The sequence below is a fragment of the Protopterus annectens genome, chromosome 12.part0 (assembly GCF_019279795.1).
Source record: "Protopterus annectens isolate FY-2018-M chromosome 12.part0, PAN1.0, whole genome shotgun sequence".
Classification (NCBI taxonomy): Eukaryota; Metazoa; Chordata; order Ceratodontiformes; family Protopteridae; genus Protopterus; species Protopterus annectens.
In genome coordinates this window covers 390,010,239-390,036,250 of record NC_056746.1, presented here as the reverse complement: position 1 = coordinate 390,036,250, position 26,012 = coordinate 390,010,239, and positions in this window count along the sequence as shown.

Sequence of the window (26,012 nt, the reverse complement as noted above, 5' to 3'; positions counted from 1 at the left end):
ATGTACTGTGCATGCCTACGCAGTACATCAGAGCTGTGGCCAACGGAGAAAGCAAGATCTCCATTGCTTTTTACTGTTTCGCTATGTTAAATGGGTTTAACATAACGAGACAGCTTTAAAATAAGCAGACGTTGCTTATTTTAAAGCTGTCTCACTATGTTAAACCCATTTAACATAGCGAAACAGTAAAAAGCAATGGAGATCTTGCTTTCTCCGCTGTTTTTAACTGTCTCGCTATGTTAAATGGGTTTAACATAGCGAGACAGCTTTAAAAAAAGCAACGGAGATCTCTGTTGCTTTTTTAAAACCTGTGTCGCTATGTTAAACTCTTTTAACATAGCGAGACAGTGTTTTAAAAGAGACTTATACTAATGGAAAAAGTCCGGGCGACCGGACCTTTTTCCATTAGTATAAGTCGATTTACAACGTGCACGCTGGCCAATCAGCGTGCACGTTTTGGAATATTAATGGGGGGGGTCATGGTATAATGAGCAGTAATAAATTAAAAGATATGTGACTAACACTTATAAATACAGAGAAACCCTGTAGGCTAAGAGGATACAAAAATGTCTATCATTTATTTATTTTAAACTTCCATCACGTTTTTAAGAAATTCTATTCTCCTCCCATGCATGCACTTGTCTGACAATCTTCATGTAGCTAATTTGTGGATATTTTCTTTATGTTGCTTTTTTGCAAAAAAGAAAAAAAGAGTAAGGAGCAAAGCAAGTGTAACTGCTTGTTCTTGCATACCTCCATAATAGCTGCAACTTGCTTACTTTTAGTTCTCATCTATGCATATTGTAAGATTCCTGGAGGAGTTCCCAAACAACATTTAATGATTTGAAATAGAGGTTGACGAGTTTCAGCTACAGAACAAGAGAAGTTTAGAAATACTGCTTTGATAGCTTTGTTTATAATCTCCACATATCCTAATGGAGCTTTTGTTATATGGAGCAGTCAAGTAGTTTAATTTAATTTAAATTATTTAAGTAAAATACATTTACTGTGGTAACCAAACACTATAAATTATATATGTGGAGTAGAGCAGCATGCAGCAGCAGTGACCTTTCACACTGATATCATCTCGCTAACTTTCCCTGCATTAATCCTAACATGACACTTGTCAGCTCAATCTGCCAGTCTCCATAGGCACCTTTAAAGATTTACTTCCCTGCCATCCCGTGTTGCTTCTTATTCTTTCTAAATGGCAGTACCTACTTTTCTTTCATTTGAGAGGGTTCCCATAACCACTGCTACTTTCTTCCTGCCACCTATCTGTACCCTGGATCCATTTAGCCACTTTGTCCCCTGTTCCAAGACCCTTCAGTCTGCATGTCAGTGTGCTGGAAGAGACTGGGCCAGCACCTTTAGTAAAGGCAAGGTATGCAACACTTAATTCAGGTTATGCTTCCAAAGGATGTAAAAGCAGAAACAAAGTCAGCTGGTTTATTATTCTTGTCAAAGATCTCCTGTGTTGTTAGTTGTTACATAGCAATCTGGAGAACATACTCAGATAGTGCAGGAACCTGACCTTGCATTGTACCTTTTCCACATACAGCCTTTTGGGAGTATTTAGGAACAGCTCCCATTAATTCCAAGCATTGCTGAATACACAGCTCAAACATAGATGGGGCATAACAGTCTAGTCTGGGAGAGAAAACCCAATTCTGGAGGAATATAATGCTATTGGGATGCAACGTTACTGACATTACTGACCCTTAACGTCATCATTATATTTTTGACAAAATGAAAAAAATGTAATATTTGCATGATACAGTGCTACATTACATCAAAAATGACATACTATGTGTTTTACTGTCAAGTGAAGCAGAAGCCAGGACTGCCTACAGAAAGACTAAACTGTGTTATTCAGTTGTTTAGCAGATTGACACATTTTGCTGACATCTTTAAATGTTTCCAGTCATTACTAATGTTTTTAAAAGTGACATTTCCATGTATGTGGCAGGCTTGTCAATATTAAATGAGAAGTTGTACGCTAGTAGCAGATAAACATGAGCAGAAATGTAAAATGTTTTGAAAGCAAATAATGTAAGTAATCATAAGGTTATGCAGAATGCTTTCAAACATATCAGAAAATAATTGCTCATTTAGAGCTACTGACTTTTTACATATGGTTATTTATATATATCTAAAATGGATAACCAACTGTAAGACAATGGGCCCACTTCAGAAAACTTACCACAAGGTGTACACTTGGTGGTAACCATAACTGATTCGTAGACTTCACTACCTTGGTGTTTCAACATGATGATGTGCAACACCATGGCAGCCTGTCTCTCTGGCCTACCACAAATGCTAATGAGGCATTCTGAGAGAGCAAGCTATGCTTATTAGCTATGTGCACTTCCCGCAAAAATGCCTGTGGTAAAGCATTTACACAGCTGAATGATTCTAATGTACACCAGCTGCCCGTGATAATGAACATGTCCAAAAACTAGTATTTACCCATTGTATTAGCAATAACTGCTGGGGAGTTTAGTGGAGAGGTAGTGTTGTATGTGTTGGTGTGTGTGTGTGTCTGTTAGTGTGTGTGTGTGTGTGTGTGTGTGTGTGTGTGTGTGTGTGTGTGTGTGTGTGTGTGTGTGTGTGTGTGTATTAGTGTAAGTACATGTGTACCTCTTAAAGTCTTATCACAAGAATTTTTTTTATAAAGTCAAATATAATGGGAGAAAAAGGCCAGTAGCTAAACAAACAAGATTTCCATTAGTATGCATTTTCCAAAGGATATATAGTCTGAAACTGAAATACCTATCATTATTTAATGACTTAAGTCCTCAATGATTTGCCAAAAAGACACAAATTTTATGAGGCATGTGCCAAAAACAAGAGGCAAAAAACCAGGACATCTTGCATAATTTTAATAGTTGAGAAAAATGACTGTATGTGTGTGTATATGTGTATATGTATATATATATATTAATGGTGTATGCATGTGTGTGTGTGTGTGTGTGTGTGTGTGTGTGTGTGTGTGTGTGTGTGTGTGTGTGTCTATGTCATACCTCCACACTCCCCTAGCCTAATGAGCAAATGCTGCAACACTGGGGGGCTCTAGACACAGGGGATAACTTATATTGTGCCTTAAAGGCATTTTAAATTTGCAGAGCAAAGTTTTGCTGCACAAAAGATATGGTACAGGGGGGAACAGCAGACATGAAGGATAACTCTTAATATCTTGCCTTAAAGGTACATAAAAAGATTCAAACACTGTACCCTCAGAGGTCATATTCCACATATTAGTTCACTGTGTCACCAATAGTCACCAGAGATGCTTTAATACCTGACCAAAGTCCTTAAAAAAATATAAACTGGGGAAGTGTTTCATGCCCTTCACCCTTAACACAGAAAGTAGCAGCATGAATCCATTCTACTAACTGATCAGTTAGTGTACCATGTGTTTTGTTAATATAATAATAAGTACAGAACTCTAATGTATGCCATTATTCAGTGATTTCAATAATTTATGAGCTAGAAGGGAATGAGCAACAATAAGAGGCAGATATTTGAATGGGTTGGGGGGTGTCTTTGTGGGGGAGGCTTTGGTTTGGCACAGAGCTGGAAGGAACAGTAGAGGACACTAGGGAGATTATTTAAACTATTACTGGGACTCACTAAAAAGTTAATAGAGCAACAGCTCTAACATCAAGATGCATAAAACTCTAATGTCTGGCATTATTAACTGACTGTAAGGATCTGTGATTTTTGAGGACTAGAGAAAAATATTAGGAGTCATTAGGGATGTTTTTTCAACTCAGGGACAGTTTTGTTGCGTGTGTGTGTGTGTGTGTGTGTGTGTGTGTGTGTGTGTGTGTGTGTGTGTGTGCGTGTGTGTGTGCGTGTGTGTGTGTGTGTGTGTGTGTTTGCTTGAATATGTGTATGTGTGTGGGAGAGTGAATGGGGGTGCCTGTGCCAATGCAATTTGTGTCACCAGTGTTGGCTACTGCAGGAAAGTGTTGCTTTGCACTCACAGTATTTAAGGGCAGTTCAGGGACATGCAAATTAGCTGATAATGAGGTCTTTCCTCACTGGATCCATCATGTCCCTGTATTACAGTTTCAGACGTCATGCAAACAGGCCTCTTTTGGCTACAGCTCTTACTGCCAGAGTTGAGTTGTTTCTGGATCCCCTGGAGTATGCTTTACTAGATTTTACCTTCTTTTTTAAAAACAAACAGATTGTATAACTACATATTTTAGCAGACCATGAATATTAGGTTCCATGTACAGTGGAATAATAAGAGATGAAATTTATTTACTTCCACACAAACCTACAGGTGACATATCTTGAATCCTGATCAGAATAGGCACTGACATAATAGCTTGTCTGCAGACGCCAGAGAAACTTCACCATTAGAATGTCTCCATTGTTCTTCTATAATAAAATGGCAGTGTAAGTTGCCTTTGATTGCTTGCATTCATTTACTAGATGTTATGCAGCTTTATTTTTAGTCAAGATTTTCAATCTCACAGTTATTCTAGCAAGAAGTGATTGAGGTTCCTGAAAGGGTCACTTTAATTATACCGGAAAAAGACTTGTATTAGGATTTCATTAGAGATATCTACTTCAAGAAATTTAGGATTCATTTTTCAAGAGGTCACTTTTCTGTAAATGTTGCTTTATGAATTCATACTGCATTTCTGATTGAGTGTTATAAACTAAAAAAGGAGAAACAATGGCATTATAAATACATAAAAAAATATATTTCTTTATTTTTTCAAGATCAGAAAAATAATATAAACAAAGAATTCAGGAATATAAGAAAGTTTAATGACTTGGGTTCAGTACAAATGATTAATAGAAAGTCCTGTAACTGTAAATTGCCTAGTCATAATTAACTAACATGCCCATAAAACAAACAAAAAAAATGTAAAACATTTTTTTGCAGAGAGCAACCTCCTCTATATTTCTCAGGTAGGGCCATATGCTCTCCCCTGGAACTGCCTGAATAAGGCATATAAAGTAGCTCCTGGTTGCTTGCAATAATGACCAAGTTCATTCATTGCAGCAAAGGTTACTGCTGGGGAATTTAATGGTAAGGTACTGTTAGAGGGTGTGCCTAAGTGTATGCAAGGGGCTGCATGTGTGCGTGTGTGTGTGTCTGCCTGGAAGGAAGCAGTAGGGGAGTTAGTAAGGGAGCAAGTTAAGTAGGTGTGTTTTCATGTGTTTTGTGTGTGTGTGTGTGTGTGTGTGTGTGTGTGTGTGTGTGTGTGTGTGTGTGTGCATGTGTGTTTATGGTGGAAGTGGCAAATGTGCCAATGAGTGCGGTCAGGTGGGGAAAGGGTTGTTTTGTGTGTGAGTGATTTTGTGTGTGTGTGTGTGTGTGTGTGTGTGTGTGTGTGTGTGTGTGTGTGTGTGTGTGTGTGTCTGTGTGTGTGTGTGTGTGTGTGTGTGTGTGTGTGTGTGTGTGAATGGATAAATGTACCAGCGAGTATGATAGGGTAGGAAGGGGGCTGTTTTGTGTGTGTGTGCATGTGTGTGTATATGTGTGTGTGTGTGTGTGTGTGTGTGTGTGTGTGTGTGTGTGTGTGTGTGTGTGTGTGTGTGTGTGTGTGTGTGTGTGTGTGTGTGTGTGTATGTGTGTTTGGGGGGGGGGCACCTTAAAGGCAAGTATTAAAAAAAAGGCATATTCCAAGGAACCGACAGCAGGGATATGCAGTGTGTCTTAAAAGGGATTCCAGCCCTGCTGTCTCCCACCTCCCACATATGATATTAGTCCTCGTTACCACAACTAGACTCTAAGAAATTTATGTCTAAAAGGAATATCTGATGAAGATAAAAAATTATCAAGTTCAAAGTGATCTGAACTCTGCACCCTTGGCACACAGAACTCCAGCATTAACCTGCTGCTTTGCTAGAGACGGTTTGTACCTGTCACCTCTAGGCTTTTGGCTGCTGGCAAAGACTCTTGGCTCCCCCATAGTACCTTTTTTAGGTAAGGTCTTGAAAACAAACTTACCAACGTGAAATTTGCCAGTCATAACAAAATAAGGGTCATTCTGCTAAACACTAAGTGCTTAAACTAAAAAACTGCACACCCTGGAAGCACCTCTGTCACTGGAAGATGTAGATGTCTGTGCAGTCACAGAAACCTTGTTCTGGACCTCCAAGAGTACCCTGGCTTTACAAGGCTACAATGCCTTCCACACCTTCGGACCACAAAATGAACGTGTGAGAACCAAAGGAGGTGGTGTTGGTATCTATATTACAGATAAATTCACCTCCTGTCTAGTTAGACAGGATAACTCCATGGAGTTACTCCACATTCAGGTTACAGTGGGTAAGACTCCCATTCAAGTTATTGCCAGTTACAGATTCCCATCTATGGGTCATGATGAGGGTGAAGCGTACTTGACCAAACTGGAGACAGTCCAAATATTACCGAACACCCTGGATATGGGAGATTTCAATTATCCCACCATCCAGCGGGAAACCTACACTAGCTCTAACTCAATAGCACAAATGTTCCTTGACTTTGTTAACTCAAATGCCCTGGAACAAATTATTCATACCCTGACAAGAGGAAGAAGCATACTTGATTTGGCCCTCACTAACATGTCAATCAGATGCACTACTACAGTTGTCGGACCCTCATTAGTTAAATTTGACCACAAATCAGTCAACTTTGAGTTAATACTAACGCCAGAACTCACAAAGGGTGAAATGAGACTAAAACACTTCACCAAGGCAAGTTATACCCTCTTAGGTGAAGGTATAAATGCATTCCAAGCCTCACCCCCCAGCTGGAAGTGGTAACTACACTGAAGCTTACACTAAAGCCCTGTACAATCACTTGCATAAGTGTATAGAATTGGCTGTACCAGAAAGAGTCAAAGCCAGAGCCCAAAGTAAAAACGAGCTGCCATGATGGGCATCCAACATCAAAAACTTTACAATAAATGCAAAAAGTTGCTGTCCAAGAAAACATAGGTGAGATCCGAACAATGGAAAATCACCCTCCTCAGCCTCAATAGGAAAATAAAGCAACTTGTCAAATTCCCTACAGGCTTCTTTGAGCAAAACTTAGCAAACACAGCCAGGATAACCATAAGGCCTTTTACAGCTATGTACATAGCCTAAAAGGTAGGACCCAAGCATGTGCAGAACTAGTGACCAACAGTATCACACACACTGACCCCAGAGATAGCAAACCTACTAGCGGACAGATTTGGTGAAAATCTCACTCCCTTATCCCTTCCAAACCTATCACAAACCTTCACTCAAACCTCCCCCTACCCTACATATATGAAGAACAGTTCATCAAAGCCTTGTCCAAGGCAAAAAACACAGCCTCTATGGGACAAGACAGCATCCCAGACTGTGTTCTAAACAAGCTAAAACATGAACTAGCATCACCATTAAGTACCCTTTTCAATCCTAGTCTAACCACAGACTTTGTTCCTGCAGAATGGAGAACAGCCACAGTTATTCCCCTCCACAAAGATGGCCTAGTAACAGGCCCAGGAATTACAGACCGATAAGCTTGACCAGCCTCATCTGTAAGGCCATGGAACATGTTATTATGGACCTCATAAATAAAGATATAGGCAATCTCCAAACCCTGGATCCTACCCAATGCAGCTTCATTAAGGGCAGATTCTGCCTGTTAAATCTGGTGGAATTTTTTGAAAAAATGACCAGGACCATTGATGAGGGCAAATCTGTGCCCACAGCATACCTCGACTTGGCAAAGGCTTTCGATACAATCCCAGACTTAGGTATTACCGATAAACCTAGCAAACTGAATGTAAACCCCTTTGTTATAAGATGGTTTGCCAACTGACTCACAAACTGGACACATTCTATCAAAGTGGGTGACTCCATATCAACCAGCAGACCTGTTACCAGCGGGGTGCCAGAAGGGTCAGTGCTGGGCCCCCTACTGTTTGGTACATACTTCTCAGAAGTTCATGTCAAAACTAAGGGGTTGTGGCTGACCAAGTTTGCAGACGACTGCAAACTGGGTGCAGTTATTGAATCCCCAAATTATGTCAGTATACTTCAGGAGGGTCTTATGCAGACCAACGACTGGTGTCTTAGTCACAAGCTCAAACTGAATGCAAAGAAATTTAAGATGCCTAGTAAATGGCATTGGGATGGAATATGGGAAGTCAGAAAGAGGGTTCATAATAGGTATGGCACAGCAGGGGTTGCCTAGTAGTGTATGCTGAAGAAACCATACTGAAATATTCAAGTTAAATGATTTGTTATTTGAATCATTATGCACTTTATTAGAGAATAATCTGAACAGTATACTTCTGGGATAAATGCATGAGTTGGGGGTTGGTGTTAAGTTGGTGTTACGTTTTGGGACAGACAGGAAGAAGGTAAGAGGAAATGAGAGTGCCCAGCAAAGAGGTGGATAGATTGTGTGATACAAGATCTGTGACAGTCAGGCATGAGTGTTGAAGAAGACAGGAGTGTGGCATTGAATCAAGAGAGATGGCAACAGTTAACATGATACCCCGACCCCATGTAGAAAATAGGAAAAAGGGGGTTGATGATAGTGATGACTGTGATGCCCCACCACTGCACTGGTAATCAAGAGCCTCAATCCTCACCACTGACACCAGTGGGGGATGTTCACTCAAAGGATGACAGGTACACACACAGTATTTCCAGATGCAGCTCTCTTCATCAAGTGTAATTTCCCTTAAGAGCACACAGAGACCACAGTCAGTCTGGGGTTGGTTTTTCCCTCTTTCTCCAAATCCCTAATGACTCCCCACTGACACAGCTTTAGAGTTGAGACCTCCGCTGAGTGGCCAAGCCAAGACCTCTAGCACCCTCTATGTCCAAGTTTTGCTTTTTGTCTCTGCCCAAGTAGCTGACACACACACACACACACACACACACACACACACACACACACACACACACACACACACACACACACACACACACACACACACTTTGAGGTTTGATTTATACACACACACACACACACACACACACACACACCTAGGAAAGGCTGGCACAGGTTTACTAGCTATGCTCCCTTTTGCCAAGACTATAAGGTAATTATCACTGCCACCAACCAGCTCCTTATCAGCTACTTTAAGTTCCTTAACAAAGGGTGTCCAATTATGTTACTATTAATGCAAATGGTAGTTTGACCAAGAACAAAGCTATTAGGAGTGGTCCACAGTGTCACCAAATAAATATGCAACTACTCTCAAAACGTAAATATGTCGCACAAAGATCATCCACAATGAAAGGTTTAAATATATTTAATAATAAATAACAAAAGGACAAGACATTATTAAATATATATTTACAGTGACTCAGAGTTCAAAATCACAGGAAATATTTAAAACAACATTGCAAGACAGTCTCAAATAAATGAAGAAAAATATTTAAACTAAGCTTTCCTATATTCTTGTATATCTAAGAGAGTTACTATTCCTAGACACTTACTTACAGAGCAAGGAAAATGTGTGGTGAATGGGTCTTCTTGTCAGGTCCAAGACAGACTACAGAATGCTGTCTCTATAAGAGAGTTCTTAAATTAATATCTCAAATATTACTGTTGGGCTAGCTTGCAGAATGACATCATTGCTTGTCACCTGACTCCTACCTAGTTCCCAGGCCCCAAAACAACCCTTGATGGCAGCTGGTAGCATTTAACATCTACCTATAAGAATACATAGACAAGGGCTCTTCCTTAGATCTTTTGCAAGTGTTGGAAGACATAAAACAATAAAATACTTCCAAGACAATACAGAAAGCCTATCAGCACAAACTCTGTGTCTCATTGCTGCCATAAATAATTTAATTTCAGGTATTTTTTCTAAAATTTACTAGACTGAAGTTAACATCTTGTGTTCCAGTTTCCACTATTAAAATATATACATTTAAACAGTTACAATAGTGTATGTACATTTATGTTCTCTTCCAGCAAGGCACACTGTGAATCCATCTTTAAGCTCAGTACTTTACAAACCCTTTTACAACACACTTGTCTCTACAAACAAGTTTGATATACACATAACATACAGTTCTAATACAGTTGTAACACAAGCATCTTATACAAATCATTTTGATATTCACCAATGACATATAATTATCTACAAAATTCCAGCTAGCTGTGCTGGCAGTATCTCCCTTTGTCACAATGACTACTATGACAAAGGTGGCAGTACATGGAGTTATGAACTAAGTTCCCCCATAATCTCTGTCTAGTGCAAGCCTGGAGTGAGTATGTCCAAGCACAAGGGATCCAGCAGTCCCGTGAAGTGTGCTTCTTATTGTGGCAAATATACCTATAAAATATCACACGTACCTTAGAATACATATGAATACATATGAGACTACATTATATTGCAGTTTATCCTTAGAAAAAAAACATACCAGCTAATCAAATCTTTATATAAATTACAAAACAAATGATGGGCTTATTATAATATACTTTCTGTCAGATCATATGTCAAGCTTTCATGTACTTGCTGTCACAAACGTTCATCAGGACCCATAGGCATAAGGAGAACTATGCAGTTTAGTGGGTTTCAGACTTATATCAATGTATGAGACTAGAAGTCATGCATGATATGGAGTGGTTCATATGACATGTGACTAACATACTCTAGAAATGTTTGGTACTTTTTACGCACAGCTGTAGCATTCAGCTCACTAGGCTTGAGTCTTCATACTTTAGTGTATATTTTTTCTCTCTGCAGATGACCATCAGCTGCCACCAACTCTATTCTCATTCACTGCATCTACCAGGCCAGCCTTAGCCTCCATTGGGCACAACCTAACCCCTGTCTGCACCCAATAGAAATTGAGGACCATGATTCAGTGTCATAGTGCTGCCAGGGAATCTGTCCTAATTTCTCCCCCTCGTGGCAGCCTTGCCTGCTCTGCAGTCACTGAACTCAGGAAGTGCATGTGAGCCTTTGTGCATGTGTATCCTCCAAAATGACTATCTCACCCCTCTTGCAGCACAGAACTGGCCAGGCTTGTACATTGCATATTACAATGAGACTAGGCTGCCTCCCTCACCCAAGAAAGACAAATTAATATCAGCTTCTCACCTCTATCCTCCCCCTATGGCCCTTCTAATAATGCTGCTAATCAAACATAGGTTGTCTGGGGTGCAGTAAAGGGTTTATTCCTAGCACCACAGGTCTGATCACATTTTTGTATATTTACTTGCTATGAATTACAGAGATTCATTAAAAATCTGGTCATACTTTTTTGGTAACTGGGTAAACTCACTAGGTAGCCATTGAAACTCTGGTCAAAACTTTCTCTTTTTTGTTAACTGGGTAAACCCACTAGGTACTAGTGCTTCACAAACAGACACTTAGGAAATCAAACCCAGGACTGCCGGATGATCCATAACTTATAACCTTAACCCACTGTGCCAAACTAATTTTATTAGTATCTATTAATGGTGGCATTCTGCCTCAGAAAATGAAACTGGTGCATTTATCAGAAAGAAAAATCATATTTTACATGCAGAAAGATAAATGATATGGAACAGAAAATAAAAATTAGCTTTGAGCAAGTCAGACTAAATGGTACATCAAAAATGGAAAACAAAAAGCCAACCACCTCTAAGGCAGTTATTGTTTAATGTTATACAGGAATTTGTAGCTATTGCATTATGTATGGAATAGGCTTATACGTTCATTTGTCAAGCTATTGCCTTTCAATAATCATAATGATCCTATTCGAATGGACCAATTGCATGGACCTCAGCTACTACTATAGCATTGATTGGTCCCATGCAAAGGCAACAGCTCTGTGACTTACACAGTATAACTACATCAGATTTTCATAAAGTAAAAGGCAACCTTTATTCTTTAGAATGGAAAGTAAGCTTCCAATCCAGCAGTTTTCTTAGCTTAATAGATTCTTTTTAATGGTGGGTGAAGCATAATCACCCCCCCAAAAAAAAAAGATAAGCATAGGGTTTGAGGAGGCAGACCTTGTAGGAACATGTGAGTTGATCAGCAGCAATTATTGCAAATGTTACTAGACCAAACAAAAACTGCTAAAACAACTTTTGGCAAAGGTGGACTTTTCTCTTTTCTCCAGTGTTGTGTGACCTTGGAGTAAGTATATATAAGTTTGGGGGTAGTGGGAGTATCTCCCCACATGGAAGGTGCAGGAGTGCTTGCTCTCCTGCAAAATAAATAAATTCATAAATAAATAAATGAAAACCTCTGAGGGTCACCAAAATTAATTCTGCATTTTTTTTGGTCTGTCAGCATTCCCTATAATTGCTGTTAAAGGACTCACTTGTTCCCTTAAGTTCAGTGTTGTTGATATGTTAATAACAAACTTGCAGCCTTTACAAATGTTGTGGAAAGCTCAAAATAACCAAAAAAATTAAAATAAAATGACATTCTCACAATTAGGATTTGTAATTAAAATGGGCCCCATCCCATACTGCAGCCTTGCAGATACACTTTAAAAGAAGACATGCATTTTAAAGCAAAGTGTCTATTTTAAAGTCACACCACAATAGGCATGATCTGCGCTTCGTCATCTTGTTGTTGTTATCATTCCTTCTTTTGTATAAGTATGACAGTCTGCACACACGTGCAGTATGTCATAGGTTCTTTTGTACAGACATTGTAATCCACACACACACACACACACACACACACACACACACACACACACACACACACACACACACACACACATACATACACACACACACGCACGCATGCACACACACACGCACGCACGCACGCACACACACACACACACACACACACACACACACACACACACATGCACACATGCGGTATGTCATAGAGTTTTTTGTATATGCACGGTAATCTGCACACACATATTTAATATGTCACTGAGAGAGAGAAGCTGAGACTTCATGTTTAATTTCAGCATAGAGTAAGATGGTAATTTGTTGATATCCATATGGACAGAATTCCTTTCTTACCGCAGACAAAAAGAGCAGAAATTAGGTTATTTTTCAGGGCAGATGGATTGACTCTGTGACAAAATGAAGAGTTTGACACTCCATAAAGAACCTTGACGTAAAAAAAAAAAACAATTTTTTTGGGGGTAAGAAGAGTCCATTAAGATGGTTTGGGCATAATCTTAGAAAGTTACTAGGCTATTGGCCCAGTGGCCCTTACAAGCCTAGCTAAAGGTTAGCCCATGTTCCAACAAGTCAGCACCCAATGCCCCTGTCCAGCAGGGACACAGGTGGAATCCCAGGGGTATATTTTCTGTTCCCCATCCAGTTATCCAGGTTGTGCTTAAAAAGGGTTAATGAGGTACTCTGCTTGACATGGAGAGGGAGTCTATTCCATAGATGGGGGAGTCTATGAAACACAAATCTGTCCTGCCAAGAAGTCCTGTTGATGTGACAGACAAGGTTGAGGTCAAGCGTCTGGGTTACTCGAGTAGAGCTTGACTTGCAGATATGCAGCAGTCTCATCAAGGTGGGGTCTGAGATTGCTTTGTATGCTAGACACAAGTCAACTCTGAGGAGTCCGTATGAGACTGAGTAAAGGGACATGGCTTTTAGCCTATCTGTGTAGGGTACATGTTTGAGGCCATGTATTGTCTTGTTGAGGAACCTCTGTGGTCTCCAGCTGCTGCATGTGATTTGTGAGGTACATGCTGAAAGGGGCATTGTACTCAATAATGGGTCTTATAAGGAAGAATACAGGGATGTTATAATCTCCTTGTCCCTGAGTGAGATACACTTACTAATGAGGTGGGCCATGTAGAAAGCTTTCCATACAATGGAGGCAATATGGTGGTCAAAAGTCAGTTTGCTATCAACTTGGGTGCCCAAGTTCCTCATAACTGATTGGATGCTTATGACCATGTTATTAATGCAATAATTTGTGGGGACATCACTCTCCCCAAAGGGGATGATGATGCATTTGTTGGCATTCAGTTTGAGGCCATGTTTCTGGTACCAGTCATTTGTTTGGGTGAGACCCTTTTGAAGGATGTCCACATCACTAGGGGAATTAATGACAGCTCCCAGATTGCAGTCATCTGTAAACTTGGTCAGCCATAGCCCGCTGGTTTTGGCCTGCACCTCAGAAAAGTATATCTCAAACAGCAGAGGCCCCAAGACTGATCCCTGGGGTACACCACTCATTACGGGTCTACTGCTTGAGGTGGCTTCCCCTATTTTGACTAGGTGGGTTCTATCAGTAAACCAGTTTGCTACCCATCTGGTAACATATGGGTTGATGCCTTTTTGAGAGAGTTTATTTATTATACCCGAGTGGGGAATAGTATTAAAGGCTTTTGTCAGGTCAAGGTAGGCAGTGTGGACCATCTTCCCCTTGTCCATGCCTTTGGTGACTGTCTCAAAGAAGTCGACCAAATTTAACAGGCATGACCTCACCTTGATGAAACCAAACTGTGTGGGATTGGTGTTTGGAGGTTGCCAATGTCCTTGTTAATGAGGTCCATGATAATCTGTTCCATGCCCTTGCAGATCAGGCAGTTAGACTGATGGGTCTATAATTTCCTGGATCAGTGGATGCTCCACCTTTGTGCAAAGGGATGACAGTGACTGTCCTCCACTCAGCTGGGGCGAAGCCAATATTCAGGTTTTGGATGAATAGGGTGCCTAATGATGCTGCAAATTCCTGTGTGAGTTCATGTAGGATGCAGCCTGGAATGTTATCTGGTCCCATGGAGGCTGCATTTTTCTGTCTTTGAGAGGGCAGTGATGACTTGCTCTCTAGAGATAAGTGGAGGGGGTCAGGTGCTAAGTATGTCCTGATTTACTGATGGGGGGGACAGAGGGGTGAAGTTTTCATTGAACCTGTATGCAAGCAGGTTGGCTAAAATGGGTCTATATTAGAACATCGAAGTTTCAAAACTTTGAATGTTCTAATATCGATCTGTATTCAGTGAAAGCTGAAAATATCAAAGCTACAGAAAACCGAATTTTTTCCTAGGGAAAGAATTTGGTCATTCGTTTTTGTTGCTTTGGTATTTTCAGCGCTGTGGTGGAAAATTACGGGTAGAGTTCAGGTAAGTGTGCGATTGAGCACGGGTTAGGTTAATTAGGGTTAGGGTGCGGGTTAGGTATGTATGCGATTGTGTGGACGTGAGATTTAGGGCGGGTTAGGTGAGTTAGGGTTAGGGCGAGGGTTAGGTATGTGTGCGATTGTGTGGATATGAGGGTTAGGATGAGTTAGGTGAGTTAGGGTTAGGGTGCGGGTCAGGTAAGTGTGCGATTGTGTGGACGTGAGGGTTAGGGTGGGGTAGGTGAGTTAGGGTTTGGGTGCAGGTGAAGTGAGTGTGTGATAGTGACGGACCTTAGGGTTAGGGTTTGGGTTAAGGTAAATGAATAGTTAGTGGTGTATGTATAGTTTAGTGTAGGGTTGGGTGTAAGATTTTATGTGTATGTGTGTGGATTGCTGTTTGTTTGATGTGCTTGTGTTGTGTGTATGTGTTTTGGAACAGCAAATTTTTTCCCTAGGAAAAAAATTGCTGTTCTGTATGTTCGATGTTTTCAACTTTCGTTAAATAGGGTTCGATATTAGAACATTCGAAGTTTTGAAACTTCGGTGTTCTAATATAGACCTGGCTAAAACTATGGGGTTTGGGTATGTGGTGTCCTTGACTAGCAGTTCTGAGCAGATCTGAGTACTTCATTTGAGACTACTGACGTATGTGAAGAAGGCCTTATGATTGTCTTTGGTAGATGTGGTCAGTTTGGACTCGAAGTTTGCTTCGGAGGATTTCACTAGTGCTCTTATTTGCTTGTTCAGGCTAAGGAGAGATTGCTTCCAAGTAGGCACTTCCTCCTTCTTGGTCCTGGACAACAATTTTTCTCCTTTTATTATAGAGTTTATTTATTGCAGATGTCCACCAGACAGGTTTACTCTTCCATGAGGAGGATAATTTTGTCCTTTCCAGTATTCCCTGATTCCATGCAGCTATATAAATGCTTGTATAGTACTTTGGTGTAGGTATGGACATATGTGCCAGTTCCTATGGAGGGGCAGGGGGCTGTGAAACCATTTATACCTTCTCTCAGGAGGTTGCAATCAGCTTTGGAGGAGTTTTTTTTGTTTGACCCCAGCTGGGGAGGGGGGTTGGGGGAGATGGTGACTTCGAAAGTGACCTGTTTGTGGTCAGATATTACCAGGGAGGATGACACTGTAAAGATGCTGCAGTGGTTACTTATGTTGGTTTATTTATTTATTTATTTATTTCCAGTTTGATGACCAGGGAGGTCCACTGGGCTCAAAGAGCCCGTATTCAGTTGAGGCCCCAGGAGAAAAGCACCAATAATACATAGTACAAGCCCCATAATATGAAGTACAATACATAATGGAAACAGAAACAAACTAAGCAAATGTTATATACAAAATAGCAAAAACTAAACAAAAGTTAAACAGCAGCTTGGAGAAGGACGTAAAGCATATTTACATGTTTAGTGGCTGAGAACTGTAATACAAGGTTAAATTAATACAGAGGTTTAAATCATCTGAGAATGATATAGAAGTAACATTAGCATGGATGAGTTCTTTATGCATGAATATTAGCATGAGTTAAATTAATACAGAGGTTTAAATCATCTGAGAATGATATAGAAGTAACATTAGCATGGATGAGTTCTTTATGCATGAGTATTAGCATGAGTTAAATTAATACAGAGGTTTAAATCATCTGAGAATGATATAGAAGTAACATTAGCATGGATGAGTTCTTTATGCATGAATATTAGCATGAGTTAAATTAATACAGAGGTTTAAATCATCTGAGAATGATATAGAAGTAACATTAGCATGGATGAGTTCTTTATGCATGAGTATTAGCATGAGTTAAATTAATACAGAGGTTTAAATCATCTGAGAATGATATAGAAGTAACATTAGCATGGATGAGTTCTTTATGCATGAGTATTAGCATGAGTTAAATTAATACAGAGGTTTAAATCATCTGAGAATGATATAGAAGTAGCATTAGCATGAAGGCAGTAGATAAGGTTAATCAATACAGTGTAAGGAAGAACAAACTTTGTGTGTTATAAAGTATTTATGTATTAAGCAGGTTAGGTAGGTGGAGTGTAATTGCATTTCCATTTTTGGGAGAGGTAAGAATGCAGCTGGGTTTTGAAGTGTTCCGAGTTCTCAGAAATTCTTAGAGATGGAGTGAGATAATTCCATTTTTTGGCGACAGAAAAGGATAGGAGAAGCTGACCAGCAGGATATTTTGGTTTATAAACAGAGATTAGATTTGGGTGGGTAGATTTTAGACTTCTGTTTGGGGGTGTATAATGTTAAGATATTTGTTAGTGCTGGGCATATCGTTGGTTTGAAAATAAGCTTGTGAGTGGTGATGAGTTGGAGGTAGTCAAGGTAGTTTCGGAGTTCTAGCCATTGCAGCTGGTGGAGAGGTTTACAGTGGTGAGTGGAGTATTTGGAAGTGGTGAAAAACTTTGAGATTTTATTGTAACAGGATTCTAGTTTAGAAGAGATGGAGGAAGATAGGTTGGTTAGTAGGGGAGCACCATACATTTGTGAAGGTAGTAAGAAGGTAGTGGCGAGGGTCTGTCTTGTTGAAGGGAAGAGGAAGTGGGAGTTTCTGTACAGCATGCCATGTTTCTGCTGGGTTTTCTTTATATTTAGCTGAATATGTGTATCGAATTTTAGGTGTTCGTCAATGGTAACTTCAAGAAGTTTAGCAAAAGGAACAACTTCTATAGTGGAGTTGGCAAGGCTTGTAATCTTGAAAGAGGTTTTGTCTAGGCGGATAGATTTTGAGGGAGAGAATAGAAGGATCTTTGATTTGTTGGCATTCAAAGAGAGGTGATTTTGGAGCATCCAGTTCTCAGTAGCTGAGAAGGCAGTTTGAGTTTTTGTTTGGAGCTCAGGGTGGTTTGATGCAGAACAAACTAAAGTTGAGTCATCTGCATATTGTACTATCTTAGTGTTAGGAATGGCTGCATGGAAATCATTAATGAAGATATTGAAGAGCATGGGGCCAAGAATGGATCCCTGGGGTACCCCAGTTGGGGTGGGAAGGAAGGCTGAGGTGCCAGTCTTCTATGTTACTGACTGAGATCTGTCAGAGAGGTAGCTGCTGAACCAGGTAATGGTATTTTGTGAGAGGTTAAGATTGGAAAGGTGGTGAAGAAGGTGGGTATGGGAGACTGTGTTGAAAGCCTTGGAGAGGTCAAGGAGGACTGTGGATACAAGTTCTTTGGAGTCCCAGGCATGGTTTATGATGTCTAGAAAAGAGAGAAGAGTTGTTATTGTGCTATGGCCAGGACAAAACCCATGTTGTGTTGGGGTGAGGAGTTGGCTATGTGCAATGAATGGCATGAGCTGGAGGTGGATGCATTTCTCAAGAATTTTTGAAATAGTGGAGAGAATCGCTATAGGTCGGAAGTTGGAGATGTTATTATTTTTGCCTCCTTTATGGAGGGGTAGGATAAAGGCTGCACTCCACAGTTTGGGGACATATGATTCTTGTATGGATCTGTTGATGAGTATGCTAATGGGGATGGCAATGCTGTCTGCTGCAATTCTTAAAAAGAGTGAGGGGATATTGTCAGGGGCTTTGGAGCAAGGCTTAAGCTTAGAGAGAAGTTTTTTTTATATATGAGGTGGGGATGGGTTTGAGGTGGAATATGGGAGGTAAGTTTTGGGTGGAAGGTTGGGCAAAGGGTTTGATTTGGGGGGAGGTGTTGTTGCTTGGGAATGTTTTAGTGAGTTCTGCTATAGAGTTAGTAAAGAAGGAGTTGAACAGAGTAGCTATTTCCGGGTCAGATTTACTAGTGTCAGGGCAAGGGTTGTTTTTGGTGCCTGGGTTGAGAAGTGAGTTGATGGATTTCCAGAATTGTTTGGGGTTAGAGGAATGGTTAGACTGGAGTTTGATATAGTACTCTTTTTTGTCTTGTATGATAAGTTTTTTGGCTAAGTTGCGGAGTTGTTTTATATTTAAGAAGGGTGTCAGGGTGCCTATTATGATGGTAGAGTTTCCAGGTCTTGTCCCTTTGTTGCATGAGTGTTGTGGTATCTTTACTAAGCCAGGGGTGGAATTGTTTTTTATTTGTTTTATTCTTGGAGGGGCTTGGGAGTTAAGAGTGTCTAAGAAGGCTGAGTTGAAGAATTTGACGGCACTGTCCAGAGGTAGAGTTTTTAGAATGTCCCAATTTATCAGTTTGAGAGAATTGGAAAAAGTTGTAGGGTTAAATTTGTTGAGATTCCAAGTATGGATATATTGGTGTAGATGAGGAGAGGAGGGGTTGCTCTATGAATGAATGTTGGTAAGTGATCACTGATAGAGTCTGGTAAGGTGCCAGTGTGGGAGATTTTGTCTGGGTGGGAGACAAGGATCCAGTCCAGTATGTAGCCTGGGGGGGTATTTTTATTAGGTCTAGTTATAGCATTTGTGATTTGAGTGAAATGACATTGATTGATTGAAATGGTGAGGTTATTGGCAGTAAGTTTGTTTCAGTCAATGTTCACATCTCCTAGGATGTATGTCTCAAGCTTGATATTATATGAGGCCCATAGAAGAATTTCCTCAAGTGTGTTAATGTTGTTTCCAGGGAGGATATAGAGGGCTATAACACAAATGCTTTTCTGGTTATTTAGTTTGAGATTTCCTATGACTAGTTCAGCATTGTTGAACTGTGGAATAGGATTTTGGTAGGGAGTGATGGAGATTAGGCTAGAGAAGATTAAGGCTACTCCTCCACCCTTCTTTTTTAGACGGTCTTGTCTAAGTACTTGAAACCCAGGGGGTAGTATTTCAGAGTCTGAAATGTTGGGTTTTAGCCATGTCTCAGAGACAGCTGCTATGTCAGTTTGGGTATGGGATAGCCAAGCGTGGAAGTGGGCTAATTTGTTTCTTAGACTCTGGGTATTGATGGTCAAGATATTGAGATATTTAGGGTTGGTAGTATGGGTGGTAATGGGGGGAGATGGATTGCTGCTGGTACTAGGTCCTGGGTTTGGGTGTATGTCCCCTGCTAGGCATATGTAGTTAAATGGGAATGAGAGTAGGGGTTTGGATTTGCTTCTAGAGTTCAGTGGGAGGTACAATAGTGCTTTGGGAATATGACATTTCATTGAGGAGGATAGGAGTGTTAGTTTAAAGCAGAGAAGTGGGTTTGGAAGCACTAGGGAGGAGGATATAGTGTGGAAATGAGATGTGGCAGAGTTATGATGTGTGTTAAGGGTGATGGGGTGAAGAGGGGATAGGAAAAAAGGGGGTAGTTTGTAAGAGGAATAGGAGGTAGCATGGTATAGCGGTAATAGGAGTAGTAGGCTAAGGGAAAGAATGAGAATGATTTGAAGAGACATGGTGTGGTTTAGGTATAATGGAATAGTTGGGGGTTAGGTGTTGAGGATGTAATAGGATTATTGGTGACAGTGTAGGAGAGAGGAGTATGGAAGTATATCTAGAGCTTAAAGGATTAGAGATGGGGTGGGGTGAGAGAGTATTGGAGGATGGGAGGCGAGGGGATAGTGAGGAGATGAGAGTGGATTGGGTGATACAGGGGGGAGGGGACTTATGGCTAGAACAAGTGTAGAAGCACTGGGGGTGGGTGAGAATTGGGGGTAGGGTAGGGGAGTGGAGTGAGCCCACAGGGCGAGCAGAGCGGGTAGAGACAAGGAGAAGGAAGAAAGCAAGACTGTGAAGAACAATCAGTGGTTAGGTAGGTAAGCTCAGATGTAAGGAAAGTATGGAGAATGTAGCACTTGTTTACTGTAGTTGTTGCATGCATCAAATAACACAAGTCTTCTGCCAAATTCCTTGTAAGCATAACAGCATATTTAACAGCAAACAGTTTATGTAGTAAAAGCAGTCACAACTTCAGTTAGTCCCTTAGACTATTGTGAGCATAACAGCATATGTAACAGTAAACAGTTTCTGTAGTAAAAGCAATCACTATGTCAGTTACATCCCTAGACTACATAAAGTTAGCTAAGTACTTCAGTTGGAAAACATAAACATGATTGTTAAACCAGGTGCACCACAAACATTTCAGAAGAGCTTAAACACTTACAGGCACTTACTTGCAGGTGTGCACACTGAAAAGGGTCTGGGGAAGCTTCCTCACCACAAGCAGGCCAAAAGATAACTTTTAAAATGGTGCTGCACAAGGAGACCCACTAATATAGACTAGTTAATGTGCATGGGGGAGGAGGGAGATACAAAATGGGGGAAGGTATAATCAGAAAAAGCAGGTGGAGATCTGGCCCGCCCCCTCACAGAAGACTGCAAAGAAAAGCAATCAGCATAAGAAGTGGAAGGCTTGGAGCTGTAATGTAAGTATAAGCAAGGAAGAGGTAGAAGCAGGAAATTAGGAGTGTAAGCAGTTAGTTGCAGAAACACTACTTTGTGGCCTTGGTGTACAACTAATACAAAGAAGGTAAATATATCTGGGGGACAAAATGCACCAATGCCAAGTTAATACCAAGTCTGAGATATTTTCACCTCTTGTGGGGGTGTCAATTAGCTGGTCCAAGGCATTTGCACTTACGAAATCAAAGAATCTCTGGGCATTTGTGTTTTGGCATGAATATTTCTTCCAATCTATGGTTAGATAGTTAAAGTCACCCAGGATCAGAGTAAAGGGTAGAATATTGATAGATTTAAAGAGGTCCAGATAGGTGGAGTGGGCATCTTGAGTCAAAGTTGTGGGCCTGTAGCTAGCTATGATTTGAATAGGGGTCTTGTCAATGGTTAACTGCACCTGGAGTGTCTCCTGTACGTCATATTGTTTGACTGGTCTAGAGGTGTGTATGTCTTTAATATATATTGCAACTCCACCTCCTTTTGATCTGCTGCCCATGGTTTGAGGTCTGAATGTATGATAGGATGAGTAACCTGGCATGGCTGAGGTGCTCTCCACAGCTTTGAAACAGGTTACTGTGACTGCACAAATGTCAGCATCTTCCAGGGTTAAGAATGCTTACAATGAGTGCAGTTTCATGTTTAGACACCTAGCATTTAGCAACATGACCTTTAATTTGCGTTTTGATGAAACTTTCATGTTTGTAGTTTATACCTCATGGCATTGCCTAAAAAGGCACTATGGGGGAGGCAAGAGCCTTTGCCAGAAACCTGAAGCCCAAGGGAGACAGATGCAGGCCATCTCTGCAAATCATCGTGGTCTGTCGATCATGTCTTCCCGAGCCATCAGGAACTGGATCCCCTTGGAATGACACCAGAAACTAAGCCAATTGTTAAAGTCAATCATTTTCTGTTTGTATTGAGGCATAATTCTACTTAGGGCTAGGAATATACCTGTCTGGGACTCATATTCAGTGAGCTCAGCCATGTCTCTCTTCATATAGTCCAGGGAGGTACGTCTCAAGTCATTTACATCAACATGGACTATGACAGAGTCAGTAACAGTAAGTGTTGTTGAGAGACTTGTGTACATGGGTGATATGGCAGATTCTGACAACTGACAAACAACTAACCATGACTTTCTCCTTATCCAGCCTGGTGATGGGCACATCTGTGTGTCCCACAATGGAGTCTGCTATGACTAATGAAGTGAGGATGTTTTCTGTGTGCCTCCCATGGGAAGTGTACTAGGCACACCCCAATGGAAGGAAGCCCAAGGAAAGATCCAGAACACAATGGAGGGATTATATTTCTCAACTTTTCTGGGGCTTCCATAAAATGATATTGTGACTGTTTCAGTCATATCAAAATATGGTCTATCCTGATTAGCTTGCAACCACTGCGACCATCACAAGGGCAATTTATTTTCTTCCTAGCTTGCTGTTTCCACACCTCTCACAAAGTAAATTATAAAGAAGGGAAAGACGTGAGCTTAGTACAGAACCTAAGATACCTCTTGCAAGACATTTATTAGGTCAGTGATGGACTGGCTCTTTTCTGATGTCTTTCTTCTGACTTAGATTTAGCTGTGCATCCAAAAAAATGCTGATAAGCCTAGACTAAAGTCCTTAAGATAGTTAATTAGTTAATTGTAACTGATGGTATAGGTGAACAAAAAAACTAAAGAGTGACAGTGCCCTAATTGTCCATGTTCTTCCCTACACTTACTCTGTCATCAGTGTAATGACCTTATGCAGCAAATGCCCATGTCAGAAACCATGTTGATAATTGTTATGTCCACTGTGATCACTAAAGAAGAGAACAACATTGCTTTAAATTGTATTTTCTATGATTTTGCTAGGGGGCAAGGACTAATTAGAAGCAGTTGTTCATGCTATCCACAGCAACTCACCTCCCTTATAGATCTTTAAACAAAGGCTTATTTCCATAGTACTGGCATACTCCTCCTTCAATAGTTGTATTAAAGATAGTAGTGAGTAGGCTGGCTCCCACTACCAAGATAAATGACTTGGGTTCAGTTAGTACTACAGGCACAAGATTAATGGTGGCACAGTGGGGTTGGAGATTAAGCAGCAATTGCCAACTCACCAACCTCAGCAGAAAGGGCCACAGCTAGTTCAGAAAGAGGACTCCAACTTCTATACTTGCTCTGTAGAGCATAGCTTTATGAACTGAAGGCTGCATGTGTGGTAGCATGCATGCAACTATCTTTAGTCAGCTATCACTGAAGTTAAACCATATAACGGGGATGTAGGGGCAAACAGAAAATATCAACAATCTCATAGCAGATAACAGCACCACTTATGGTAATGGAGTCTTGCCTTTCACAAGAACAAATGAGCATGCAGGCTCTTACTTCTTGGAGAAATTAATTGACCAATCAGGTGAGTGAGGGAGTGGTTTTATGGTCATTGTATGGGTGTGGTTCAAAAAAATTAAAACAGGCTAATAGAGATGGGAGGATAAGATATGAAACTGCAGCAACCAATTTGTTAGCTCTTGGAACTAAGCCATCCAAAAAAGCAGTGTTTTGCTACTTCACTTAGCAGAACAGTTTGCGAATAACTGTGTGACTGAACAGTCTGAGACACAGTGGAGACAACAGGTGAGGAGTTCATGCTATGACTGCTGGACAGCATTTTAGGGGCAGCATGCTGGTATGGGTTTTCTTTAAGAGGGACAGTTATTCAAGAAGGCACTGACTACAATTTGGAGACTAGTGAGGCAGCTATCTCAATTGGCTGAAATGGATAAAGCCTTAACTACAATTCAGGTGTGTGGGGGCACCAAAGCAATAGCAATGTCTTGCAGGGTCTCTTCACTCTTGGGGGATGGTTGGGGATGACATACTGGTGTAAGGCAGCCATTCCTAGAAGTCCCAGTGGAGACTGGATTTACGAATGGTAGCTGGGCAAGGCATGTGAGCTGGCTTAGGCAGGTATCACCACCTTTGAGGATGAGGAATAAACATACCTTAACCATGTGTACTAGCATGCATTAATCCATAAATAATAACACAAGCACAGTGTCTGGCTTCATGGCTTAGACAGATGGAGCCCTGAGTGTGACCCTGGCAACCTGGGTTTGATTAATGGTCCTGACACTGGAGGAGCTGGGCATGAAGGGAGAAAGGTGAAAGGATGTAGCCCCTCACCAATCTCAGGAAGTAGGGTGAGATGTACACACTTGGGAGCAGACAAAAAAGAGAGATTTCTGTGGTGGAGACTGTGAAAAACAACACTAAGTGCATTGGTAGGGTGGGGCAGGACTGCTTGAAGGAAGCACCCCTTGTGGAAGTAAAGGGGTGGCCATGGTCCCTCACTGGCATTTTACCTGTTGTATGTGTGGGGAATAGTGCTATCAACAAAAAATCTGAAATGACCACTGACTGTCAAAATAATGGTCCCTCACAGCTGCCATGATGAATTGATTGACTGGGGGGGCTGATGATCGACAGAAAACAGATGGGGGAGCACAAAGATAAAATCAGCACATAAGGGATAAGACTGCCACCCAAACAACTAAGTAACTTTCATGTGTAGCTATGATGGCTGTCTGACATACTCACCTCTCACAAACCTCATTTCACCAGGAAGCCCCAAGGCTAGCAAAAGTAATAGGCAGATTTACAGATGAATACCCATTTAAATATGAATGGAGTTTATGAAATATGAGTGGAATTAGATGAGTGAGATTCATGGAGGATGCTGTACTACCACAAACATACAGCCCAACATGCATGGCAATAAGGAATTTCTAAAAAATGTAGAGAATAGGGAGGCTCTCCTGAATTTGTATGATCCATCCTTTCACCTTAATTAGATTGTTAATTTCTTCCCAGAATGTCCTCAGGCACTTTAATAGGAATATTTGTACTTTATAGTTCAGCTTGTTATCCAAACATGGAGCGTACATGCATTTTTAGAACCCTGTAATTCTGCCTTTTGATAGAAGCTTTGTCAGTTACATATCCTCCCTATGTCTGGCTTCTCTGTACCCTAAGGTTATCTAAACTGATATCACCCAAATATAATAAAAGAAACACTGGGTTTTGGAGATCTGAAAGGGTCAACTACACATATGGCAGCTAGGAACTTGGCACTGGATAGTTTAACTGTTTTCTCTAGAATTTTGGTGGTCATTTGAGGAGACCAGCTGGTTTGAGACACTGAAAGATTCAGGTTATACTACTCCAAGATGGGAAGGAAGATTCTTAAGCAAAACATCCTGCCACCATTTTTTGTGGGCAAATTTTCCAGATGGCAGAGCCAGGGAGCAAACCTGCCCACCACAGTACCAGCTACAATTATGTGCAGTGGGCTGGTATTGACAATCCCAGACAAGAAATACGTTTTGATAGGGCAAGAGATAAACTGCAACAGGGTGTGACTTGACATAAGAGAATTTACCAGAAACAGGAGTGTCAATGGACAGTAAAGTTCTGTATCTGTATCAATTTGCCTTGCATCTCTCACTATTGTCAAACAATGCTATGACATCTGCTAGAAGGATGCAAGCTTGCTCAGGTCTACATCAGTTCTTCATCACCTAGGATTCAACATTTTAATCAGTTCTTCATCACCTAGTCAATGTGAGATAAAGACATTTTATATTCTTTGTCAAAAGAGATTTAGCAGGGTGCTGGTCAGCCAAAATGTCATTGCCACATATACAAGCTAACCATCTACTGATTTCCG